The following is a 12,095-nucleotide window of genomic DNA, read 5'->3' as shown; positions in this document are numbered from 1 at the left end:
ATCTGTTAAGAATCGTTTGATCCAGTATGGGTAAGTGCCTTATTTTGCATTTGGTACAGTGAACACGATAGAATAGGAACCTTTCTGCTGCCAGGTCAGGTGCAATGAAAGAGGAGTTGCTCCAGAGCAGTGAGAAAGTCTGGCTGCTTTAGAGGAAAGATTGGCAAACTTGACAGCATGAAGAGAGGGGGAAGCAGGATGAGAAATGGTAATTTTTAGCTCTTAGATAAAACGTTTAGGACCCAAGCATCTGAAATGCCCTAACGCTAAATGGCCACGAAGGCCGACTGATATCCCTGCATTTGTACAAGTGGAGTACCCTTTCATTGACAAGAGGGCTTGCTCTCAAGCTTGATGGGTTTATGGGGACCAGGCCTTAGGTTGGAACAGAGTTCCTGGCTCTGACTTGGCTATGGAGGTCTGAGACGAGCACAATTAACTCTTTGTCATTCTAAGAGCAAAAAGTTTACCCGCTGGTATTTATGGCTTCTTTTTCTGTGGTGAAAGGTACTATAAGGCAGCTGTGTGACTACTGGTTCCAGAATTACCATCCTGTGCTCTGTGACATATTATCAGGAAAGACAATCTGTGTCTGCCAAGTCTTCTGTGACAGCACATGATCTGTAGCTATCTAAAGGATGCTTGTCAAAAATGGGGATGACATTAGTGCCCTCCTGAAAACTTTGGTTATCTGGTTGTGTCTGGCTACAATATCTGAATCACAGCCCTGGAACAAGCATGCAACATAAGTGTCAAATTCGCTGCCTCTAATATTGTTCCACATTAGTGACTCAATGCTGCATGACAGCCAGGCAACTAGCATTACCAGAAAGGTCTGCAATTGCAGTTTTCTTTTTTAACCCTCTTACTGCCAGAGCCATTTTTCCAAATTTTGTACAGACATACTAAAAAGAGACGCATTTTGACTTACCTGTAAATTCTATATCTTGGAGTAGAGCACAGGACACAGACAGCTTAATCATATACCATGGATTATAGCTTCATACCTTCAGGTGATAGGACACTATCAAGCTTATGAGGACACACCCCTCTTGGGACACCTCCCCTATAACCCTACCCCACTCTGGAGTCCTCAGTTTTGTGGGAAGCAATGCAGAATAACAAAAAGAGTTTAGGGTGGGTGTCCTGTTTTCTGTACTGTACTTCAAGATATGGAATTTACAGGCAAGTCAACATTTAACTTATTTTTAAATGTACAGTACAGGACCATAGCAACTTATTCATATGCATTCAACTTATTCATGCAAATAACAATGCAGGAGAAGGTGCTTTATAGCATAAGCTCTAGTGATGAAATACCTTACCCACCTAACAATGGTGGACTTTCCAGCAGGGTGCCCCTTGCAAGAAACTTTCTTGGGATGCTTAGGAGCAGGTCACAAGGATGGCAGAACAAAGTCCTCACTGAGATGGAAAGATGAAACCACCTTTAAAAAAAAAAAAAAGGGATGGTCTAGGCCCTAGGGCATAATGCAACCTTGTTGTTGAGAAGTATGAAGAACAACTGTTTGCAGGAAAGATCCGTCAATTCTAAGATACATCTAACAGATGCAATGGCCACCAGAAAGGCTATTTTGGTAGTAAGAGACTTCACAGGAATATTCCTGATGGGTTCAGACGGTAGAAATAACCAAGTTAAGGTCCTAGGGGAGCCTAATATGAGAGACACCTCGAAAAAGGTTTTACGATACCTAGACACCACCCACAGAGAAAAACATTCCATTTTTGTCTGTGGGTAATGATCACAGCTGTAAACAGAAGAGGAAAGGTGCCTTGCGTTTTCACAAGGTAAGGCACTGTTTCCCCCCTTTTTTTCCTAAACTTTATGGAATGTCACTTTGTAACATTCCATTCATTTCTATTTACAGCTGCTCAGCTTAGCTGAGCAACCGAGCATAAACCTGCGGCAGTGTTGCAGTTTTCTGCATCGTTCTGCCCCACAGGTGACAGCTATGGGGAAGTGTGAATGGTGCGCATAGAAAACCACTATCTTCTGTGTACCCTTGCAGAGCGCTGCATTATTCTTATGCAGAAAAAACTCAGCTCTCTTTTCTATAGTATGAAATGACCCTTAATGAGAGAATGTGATGCCAGACTCCTTTGGAACAGGATTGATAAGGGTGAAACTTGTCCTTTTAGGGTGCTGAGAGCTAGATTCTGGTCAGGACCTGTTTGTATGAAGGCCAGAACAAGAGATAAAACGTAATCTCTGGGAATAAACTGACTGTACTCACACCAGGTGAAGTAAGACAATATATGGCTTTTCTTGCCTTCAGGAAGATAGGAATCACATACCTGAAGACTCCTCTATCCTTTAGGACCTGTGTTTCAACATGCAGGTAAAGCCAGAGACTGTGAAGCAGAGTGGAATAGAGGGCTCTGAGAGAGCAAATGCAGTCTCTTGGGAAGAGGCCAGGGGTCTATTGAAAGAAGTCTGAGTATGTCTGTGTGCCAGGTTTTTCTGGGCCAGTTTGGTGCCAGGAGAATCACTGTCTTCCTCTCTCACTCTATTTTGTGGAGTAGGCTAGGTAGATTGCTCAGAGGAGTGAAGCCATACATTAGCCTGAACTGAGACCAAATGATAACTAGAGCATCCAAGGCCAGAGCTAGGGGATCCCTGGTTCCGGACACTAACAAGGGTAGCTTTTTGTATTTAGTATCTAGGATGTCAACATCCGGACTCCCCCATTTATGGCATATCAGAATGAACAAATCTGGATAAAGAGACCATTTCCCTTGGTCCAGGCGATGGCAGCTGAGATAATCTGCCTGTCATTTGTCCACTCCTGGGATATGGGTAGCAGAAAATTGCTGGACAGTGACTTTCTGTCCACAGAATCTTTCCAACAGAATCTGGTTTGCTTTCTTCAAGGTAGTCAGGTTCCTCATGACTCCTTGGTCATTATTTGCTGCTGTGGTGGCATAGTTAGACTACACCCAAACTGGGCGACCTTCTAGAACAGAGTTCCAGTGCTTGAGGCACAGCCTAACAAGCTTTGAGCTCTAAGATGCTGATGGAAAGTTTGGCCTACTCCTTTGAACATTTTCCTTGAAGACTCCTCCCCAGCCTGATAAGCTTATGTTTGTTGTAAGAACCTTCCAATTGTGGGAGAGGAAAGGTATTTCTCACTGTCAGAGTTGAAGTGGTGATCCACCAGGACAACGAATTTCATTATTGGGGAATGGATGCATGGGTATATACAGGGAAGGAGCCTGCTTTTTCCATGCAGACAGAATGTTTACTTGAGTAGTTCTCAAATGGAATTGGGTACTGCCTCAAAGGAGGCAACCATTAGGCCTAGAATGCTCATAGCGAATCTCTGCATGTAATTTCTTTTGGATCTCAGTTGTCGAGCATGAGCTGTGAAAGCAAGAACTTTCATTTATGGAAGACAGACTTTTGCCTGAGATTTAGCTAGAGTTAGACACAGATACTCTATGTGCATGGAAGGCTAGAGAGCAGATTTTATTAAGCTAATCACCCAGCCAAAGGCCTGAAGCAGTTGAATGGTCTTATGGACTTTCACGGAGAGTTATGAGGTGGATGCATCCCTCAGGAGGAAGTCAATCAAACAGCCTGTCACCTAGATACCCTGAGTTCTGAGAAGGGCAAGGAAGGGTGCTAAGCAAACAAATCGCTGATGAGGTGAGTAAATGGGAACATGCAGATAGGCATCTTCGATGTCCACAGATGCCAAGTGTTTTCCTGATCTCAGAGAGGGTCCTTGCTGATTCCATACAATTGTTTGCAATATGGAGGAATTTGTAGAGGGATTTTATTCCAAGATGGATAGGATGGATACCTCCATTGGGTTTTGGTACTGAGAACAAGTAGAATCCCTTGAACCTGTCCTGAGGTGATACTGGAAGAATGACTACCTAGAACAAGAGATGACTCAGGACATTTTGCATATCTAACTGCCCTTGGTCAGTTTTTGGTTGACTGGACATAAGAAAGTGATGAGGAGGTAGAGTTTTGAACTCTACCTTGTAAACTTCAGAGACCACCTGTTCAACCCACAGGTCTGCAGTTCAAAAAGATGCAAACTGCAACAGACATCCCCCCCACTCTTAGGAGTTAGGGTGCCCCTTCACTGCGAAGAGGGCTTTGAGAAGAGGGCTTGGTAGCCTTTGTGGGCCAAACCTTGTGTCAATAGGAAGGGCTGAACTCAAGTATTGAAGCTGAAGCCTGGGAAGAGTGGGGAGGTGCTTTACAGTTAGATGATCTAGAAGCACCTGAAGTGGTGGGTTTTGATACATTTCTATGAGGAAATAAAACTTTTACTACTGTGCCTTCTTCAAGGTATTGGTCAAGTGTCTCACAAAACAAGCATCTTCCTTGAAAAGGCAAACATGTACTGTGTCTCTTACAGGCAGTTACTGTCCAAGTTTTAAGCCAGAGAATCCTGCACATATGAACAGAAATAAGAGTCATACTGGGTATTTGTTTCATGATGTGCTCCAAGGTATCTACACACGAAAAAAGTGCAGAGTTTGATGTACTGAAATAGCAACAAGAGCTGGTTGCAAAGAAGAGCTAGGCTGCAAAGAAAGCTTTAGCAGTGTCTCAAAATTTCTGTCCACAGGATCTTGAAACGATACAACAACTTTAACAGGTACAGTAAGATATTTGTTTAGGGAAGAAACAGCAGGGTCAAGAAATAAACACATTTTTTAATGGGTCAGGGTTCTTTTGGAGTTTTTAGTATGTTTTTTTCTTTCATTATAATTAAAATAAAAGGTTTTATTTTATGTGACTACTTTTGGATTTCTGTGCTGTAATCTTTGAAATTTCATCACCATAAAACTGGGTATTTCTTGTCTATATATTTGGACACACTGTACATGTGCCTTTCTTTGAAGCAGTGTTAGCCAAACAGAAACCAATGAGCTTTTTGACTCATTTGTTTACACACACTAAGTGTTTGCCTTATACTCCCACATCTATGACTAAATGTGTCAGTCTTTAGAAACACTTTAACCTAAGAATTGAGCATTTTATCCCAATTGAAGTCTCCAAAGCCCTAAAAATGTATTGTAGGATATGCAGTTAACTCTTGCAAAAGTTGGTGTCAACTTGTGCACATCTACAATCAGAAAGAATGAAGAAAGAAGTTTCCTGATCAATAAGCAACATCCCCAAAATTTCAAGATAAATGAAGGAAAAAAAACCCCTATAAAACTTGGGACTTTAAGGGCATAAATATATAACAAAAATTGTACAAAGTACAAACTCTTTATTATGTCAAATTTTCACATGTAGACATACCATATAACAGATCATCCAAAATCATAGTACAGCATCACCATCAGAGTACTGATTTAATGATAAAGATACCCTGTATGACCGTGCTTGATTAGCCATGTAAAAATATTGTGAAAATTTGACATAATAAAGAGTTTGTACTTTTTACAATTTTTTGTTATATATTTACGCCCTTAAAGTCCCAAGTTTTATAGGGGGTTTCTTTTCCTTCATTTATCCTACAATCAGAAAAAGTTTGCACACATTTAAAGGCTAAGTTTACCTTTCCTACCTTTTGCAAAAAAAAAAAAAGTGCATTTGTTATTTTTTGACAGGAGCCTGCAGAGCTTTGCAGGTGCAATATGTTGATCAGCACTGTCAAAGTTCATTGATACTACAAGTCTGTCTGCTGCAGTGGCACATGGGACCTGCAGCTCATTCATTTATAGAATCCTGTGAATGAATGACGTGGCTGTGTGGGCGAAGCCACACCAATTTCTTCAACCAAGGAATGGCTCAAAAGGAAGAAATTAAGTGTTATGATCTGGCCTATTCAAAGCCCTGATTTGAATCCCATTCAAGTTTTATGGGGCGACTTGAAAGTGGCAGTTCCTGCAAGGGATTGCACAAACATCTTGCAGCTACAGGAGTTTTGCATGAAAGAGTGATCAAAAATTCTACCAAGTCAAGGTCATAGACTGGTGGAAAGTTACGCAAAGTGCCTACAAAACATAATTTCTGCTAAAGGGGGGCAATACCAGCGTCTAAGGCCAAGGGTGTGCTTACTTTTTCCAGTGAACACCACTGTATACCTAGTAATATGTTTGCTAAATAAACAACCTCTATGAGATGTACTTACTTTTTTATATGACTGTATCTTCTATGTACTCTGCCTAAGCAGATCAAGAACAAACGGTGATTGATCTGCTGTTTCCCTGGTCAAAGCAGCAGGGTTCAACTGCTCCAAAACAGGAGTGATTCAGAGCTGAGTGTCTCTAGATTAATGCTTCACAGGAAAATCTCTCATCCATCATGATTCAAACTTTGAATGTCCTGGGCTACCAAAAAAGAGAAGTAAGCCAGGGCAAATGCCAAGGCATCAATTTGCTTGCATGTCTCAGAACAGATATATGGGAGTTGTCATTGCCAACCTAATGTGAGCGTGCATACCAGGTATCCCAATGTTTCTGCATTACTGCATGCTTGTCCCGGTTTAGTAACTCCATGAGCAGTTGAGGAAGGCATCCCTGGAGTCTGCACTTTTAAAAACAAGTAGATTCTCTTATTTTTATACAGGTGGGGTCCTTTATAAAATGTTTGCGGGATCCTAGATTAGTTTACCTGACCTGCACTCAGGAAACTTCCTCTCATACAGGCTCCTGTGCAGCTAAAAAAAGTGAGGCCGCCTTCAGCCGCCTTTGTGCTTTGCTGTGCTTCTAGTGCGTCCCTGAGCCTTTAGGAATTCGCCTATCTGCCCTTAATTTATCAATTGCTATATATGTTCCAACATGGAGTCCCTCAGAGATTAGTTAGGACCACATTTTACAGAGGGGACTTGATGAGGAAGTGCGGTTTCCAAATATATTTTCAAATGTTGTGCAACTAAAACCTTATTTTTCGCTGGCTAGCTGGCAAATGTGTTGGGAAAACTGTTGTATTGTTTGTGTTGTGCAAAGTCCTTTTATGTACGCTTTACTTTAGTGGCAAGTTATAAACTTGAGTGATTGCCATTTTTGTTTAAAAGAGCAAAGGGAGACTAAACACAGTCACATGTGAGGAAGTGCTCTGCTGCCTCTAATCATTGTATACTGAAGGTACGTTTTTCTTTGTTAAATTATGCTAATTAATCCCTGATGGATACTCAAACTTTAGATTTTAAATACGTGTCCACTCTAGCCATTGTAAATATATAAATTGAATTGCATTTCAGTAAGTAAAATATGTATTTGATCCCCAAGCAAAACATGACTTAGTAATTGGTGGAGAAACCCTTGTTGGCAGGCACAGAGGTAAAACGGTTCTTGTAGTTGGTTACCAGGTTTTCACACATCTCAGGAGGGATTTTGGTCCACTGTTCTTTACAGATGCTCTCAAATCCTTAAAGTTTCTTGGCTGTTGCTTGGCAACTCGAAGTTTCAGACATAAATTTTCTATAGGAGGTCTGGAGACTGGCTAGGCCACTCCATGACCTTAATGTGCTTCTTCTTGAGCCACTCCTTTGTTGCCTTGGCAGTATGTTTTGGGTCATTGTCATGCTGGAAGACCCATTCACGATCCATCTTCAGTGTTCTGGCAGAGGAAAGAAGGTTCTCATCCAAGATTTTACAATACTTGGCCCCATGCAATGGCCTCTCAATGTGGCAAAGTCAGCCTGTACCTTAAGCAGAGAAACAGCCCAAAGCAAAATGTTTCCACCTCAATGCTTGACTGTAGGGATGGTATTCTTAGGGTCATAATCAGCATTTTGTTTCCTCCAAACAAGGCAAGCCGAGTTAATGCCAAAGAGCTCAATTTTGATCTCATCTGACCACAGCACTTTCTCCCAATCCTTCTCTGAATCATTTAGATGTTCAGTGACAAATTTTAGATGGGCCTGTACATATGCTTTCTTGAGGAGTGGGACCTTGTGGGCGCTGTAGGCTTTCAATCCCTGACAGCGTATTGTGTTGCCAATGGTTTGTTTGGTGACTGTGGTCCCAAATGCCTTGAGATCATTCACAAGCTCCTCCTGTGTAGTTCTGGGCTGATCCCTCACTTTCCCCATGATCATCCTTACCCCCATGAGGCCAAATATTGCATGGAGCTCCAGGCCGATCCATTTGCGAATAATTGCTCCAACAGTTGTCTGCTTCTCACCAAGTTTCTTGATGATGGTCTTGTAGCCTATTCCAGCCTTGTGCAGGTCTACAATCTTGTCCCTGACATCCTTTGACAACTCTTTGGTCTTTCCCATGATGGTGAGGTTTGAAAGGAAGAAAGAGATTCTGTGGACAGGTGTCTTTTATACACATAACGAGCTGTCATTACAAGCACCTTCTTACCCTAAGTTCACATCTAAGCACTTTCTGCAGTGTTTTGCAGAAATGCAGTACAGTCCATTTAACATGGGACATGTTCACACCTGTGTTTTCACCCAGTACGTAAGCATGTAGTGCATTTTTGATATGTTTTAAATCTGCCTAGCAACAAGAAAAATTTAAAAAAATATATTTTTGTAAACCCGCAAAACGCATCAAAAATGCAACAAAAATGCGTAAAAACGCAAGTGCAAAAACGTAACACAAAGCGCAATGCAGAAACGGCTCAAACGCAACCTACATAGGTGTATACCTAGCTTTAAATTGACAGGACTAATCTGTGTACCATATGAGCAAATAGCCAGTCTGTGGGAGACAAAATTATTGTTGGTTGGTAGGGGATCAAATACTTATTTTACATTTAAAATACACCTATGATAAAAATTATAGATCCTTCATTTCTTTGTAAGTGACAAAATCTGCAGCGGATCAAATAATTATTTTCCTCACTGTATGTCAACCCTGAAGTTGTAAGGCAGAAAAATCTATCAGCATGAACATTTCTGCCCATTCATGCCTTAATAGGGTTTATGCAATACATACTATTTTAAATTAGAACTTTGTTTCTATTAGGGCTCCCTTTACGACTTGAATGAATATAGTTGCCAAAAATCCGGGTTCCCCAAAAGTTTATTGTGGAACTCTATCTGAAGTTCTGGTCGAGAGGCTGAGCACCATAGCACACTCACATAAACATAAAATACATATGCCCACAGCAAACAAAGCAACAAGAAACAAACACATTTTCACAAAAACAATGCATAAGAATAAGGAAGCAAGATCAATAATAAATAATATTAAAAAGTGAAATTTGTTCACATCTGTCCTTATTTTTGAAATTCAAGAGTAGTGGAGTTACTGTCACCTATAGCTATTCTTCTCACACTTTCACAGACTTAAGGTGCTTGGCTTTAACATTCCACCTTGGGCAAAACAAAGAACATACCAGTGCAGTTTGCACTGGCAGGAATAACCTGATAAGCAACATACACATCACACATACAAAGGGCAGTGTTTTAATGGGGTTTGTACACTACACATCCAATATGTAGTCCATCAAGTATATCCATATAAACAGGATAAAACATGGCCTAGGGAAGTGGTCTCCAGACTGCATCCTTTCGCTTGCCTGTATCTGGCCTTTGAGGCACTATTCTTCCCACTGAGACCAACACGGTACCATTCCTTCCTCAAAAATGCTTACTCCCAATGGCACCGGGGCATTTTCTACTCACACTGGCAACAGTCCCCCCCAAAGTCTGAAGGACAGTAAACTGGCCCTATGTTTAGAAAGTGTAGAGACCTCTGCTCTAGGGCAACTATATGTCATAAAACATTTATGTGATTGTAGAGGTAAACTTTTTTTTTTTTAAACAAACAAATCATACTTACCTGTTTTGTGCAATGGTTTTGCACAGAGAAGCCCCAATCCTCTTTTTCTGTGGTCCCCTGCTAGCAGTTTTGGCTCCTTCCCCTTTCTGAATACCCACCTAGCAAGTGTGTGTCCTTTGACACACACAGTGTGGCTCAGCCCTGCCCCCTGCGCTCTCCCTACAGGCTGTGATTGACAGCAGCGGAAGCCAATGGCTCCTGCTGCTGCCTCCGTATCCAGTGAGGCAGTGAGGAGAGAGAGACCTGAGAGCCGCTGCTCTCAATCACAGCGCTGGATTCAAGATCGGGCTCAGGTAAGTATTTATGGGGGTCCGGGGGGGGGGTAATTGGGGAGCTAAACACAGAAGGTTTTCTTTTACATTAATGCAGAGAATGCATTAAGATAAAAAAAAAAAAAAACTTCTGCCACTAAAGCCACTTTCAAGTTTTACTATATGTAATTTTTTATTTTTGTAATTAAAACAATCAACATGTTATATTCACCTCCTCTGTGCAATGGTATTGCACAGAATGGCCACAAACCTCCTCTTCTGGAGTCCCCCACCAGCAATTTTGGCTCCTTCTCTTCTTTGTGTGCCCTGATAGCAAGCCGCTTGCTATGGGGGCACACAGTGCATGATTGCTCCCGAGCTGTGTGTGTCCATGGAGCCGCAGTCCATGGACATTCCCGAGTCCCTGTGAGAAGAGGAAGAGAGGGTAGAAAAGATGCAACTGTGCATCTGAGGGTTGCAGCCAATGCATTAAGGTAAAAAAAAGTTTTGGCTTTAGAACCACTTTGGTGTAACATTTTATAGAGTGAAATTGGAATTTATAGGATACATGAGCAAAGCTTGTAACAGCCATTTATATTGTATATATCCTTGCTGAGGACGCAGCTTTACAGTTGTTGCCGTTTTCTCTAAGTATCTGCAGAATTTGGCACTGATTGCTTTCCCACATGATGGACTGCAGCTTGACAGCTACTGCTGTCATAATCTCTGCAGAGCCAACGTTGTTTGTTTACAATCGGTAGGCGGAGCCTACTGCAGAGGCTGCTACATAGGACAGAGCAGTCAGTGTCAGCACACAAACAACTGCCAGCTCTGCAAAGACTCAATGCTGAATGAGTGGAATGTCCTTCTCACAGCAGCAGCCTGCACAGAAGCAGGACAGGAGCAGCAGCAGGACAGGAGCAGCAGCAGGACAGGAGCAGCAGCAGGCTAATTCTAAGAGTTGGGCCCATCTACACCATATGCTTTGAGTAGCTTTGCCCAACAGTCCAAATGCATAGACAAGGCAATTTGCCTTATGTTCAGACCAACACACTGCACTGAAAAAAGCAGACAGGTTGTATTTTTCTTTTTTACGTAGCGCAATGTGATGCATTACACTGCATTCTGAGCATACTACAGTGCAAAAAAAAAATTATTTAATTGTCACTTTGTGACATTCAAGAAGAAAGAAAGCCAACAGTGTGATGCATTGCAACAATGTATCCACAATGCCCCTATAGCATTCTCTTTCTGCATTATCCAAAAAATGAAATATAAAAAAGAAGACTTCAATCATTTGTGTCAGCCTTTATTAAAAATACAGTAACTCATTATCAACGGATTACTCCCTTTTTAATACTTATTTTGCATCCCCATACTTTTATTCTATCAATATAAACTTCTTTTTCACTACTGACCATGGAAGCTTTTTCAAAGATTTTACCAGGCCCTAAGGTGGACAACTGCTGCTCTAGAATATATTACAATTTAAATATGCAACCAGAAATCCTATCTAAGGAAACATGAGGCAGGCTGATCAAATAAAAAAAAAACAAAAAAACAAAAACAAAAAACAAAACAAAACAAAAAACAAAACAAAAAAACAAAACAAGAAAACGTATTCCTCCATCCACACAAGTGAGAATGATGAGGAAATCCTCCCCTCTGTTTTCCATTGTACTCTGACAGCAGGACTCCTCTGCTTTCAGAATACACTGGTCAGCACTGCAGCTAATTGGCTGCAGTTGGCAGATTGATAAAAGTTTTCCAACATTCCCATTGGACAAAGTGTTGAGCGGAAAGGGCCACACATGTACTGAAATTTGGCCCATCCCTGATGAACCGGCCAAATTTCTACTGAGCTATAGCCAGCTTAACTTTTAATTAGTACGTGTTGGTGATTTTACATGTAACCAGAGAAAACATTACCACACATAAACATGTCGCAATAAACACAATAAAAGTAAATGTCGCTGCCACCTGCATAATATGCAGCTCAAAGCAAGAATTTTTTTATATTTCATGTATAACAAGGAACACCTCCAGCTTGTGTTTCTATAACAAGGTAAGCATGTTTACAATGCGTACTTCAGACACACACACACATGC

At 41.3% G+C, this 12,095-nt stretch overlaps 1 protein-coding gene across 4 annotated transcripts in view; it reads right to left on the bottom strand.

The window, feature by feature from the left end:
• Positions 1-12,095, bottom strand: part of LOC149436934 (protein Wiz-like) — a 129,899-nt gene that overhangs the window by 47,789 nt on the left and 70,015 nt on the right. The gene's annotated exons all lie outside the window — the stretch shown is intronic.

This window comes from Staurois parvus, unplaced genomic scaffold (genome assembly GCF_062004578.1).
Source record: "Staurois parvus isolate SC_StPar_1 unplaced genomic scaffold, SC_StPar_1.0 ptg001328l, whole genome shotgun sequence".
Classification (NCBI taxonomy): Eukaryota; Metazoa; Chordata; class Amphibia; order Anura; family Ranidae; genus Staurois; species Staurois parvus.
This window is presented reverse-complemented; position numbering and strand designations above follow the sequence as displayed.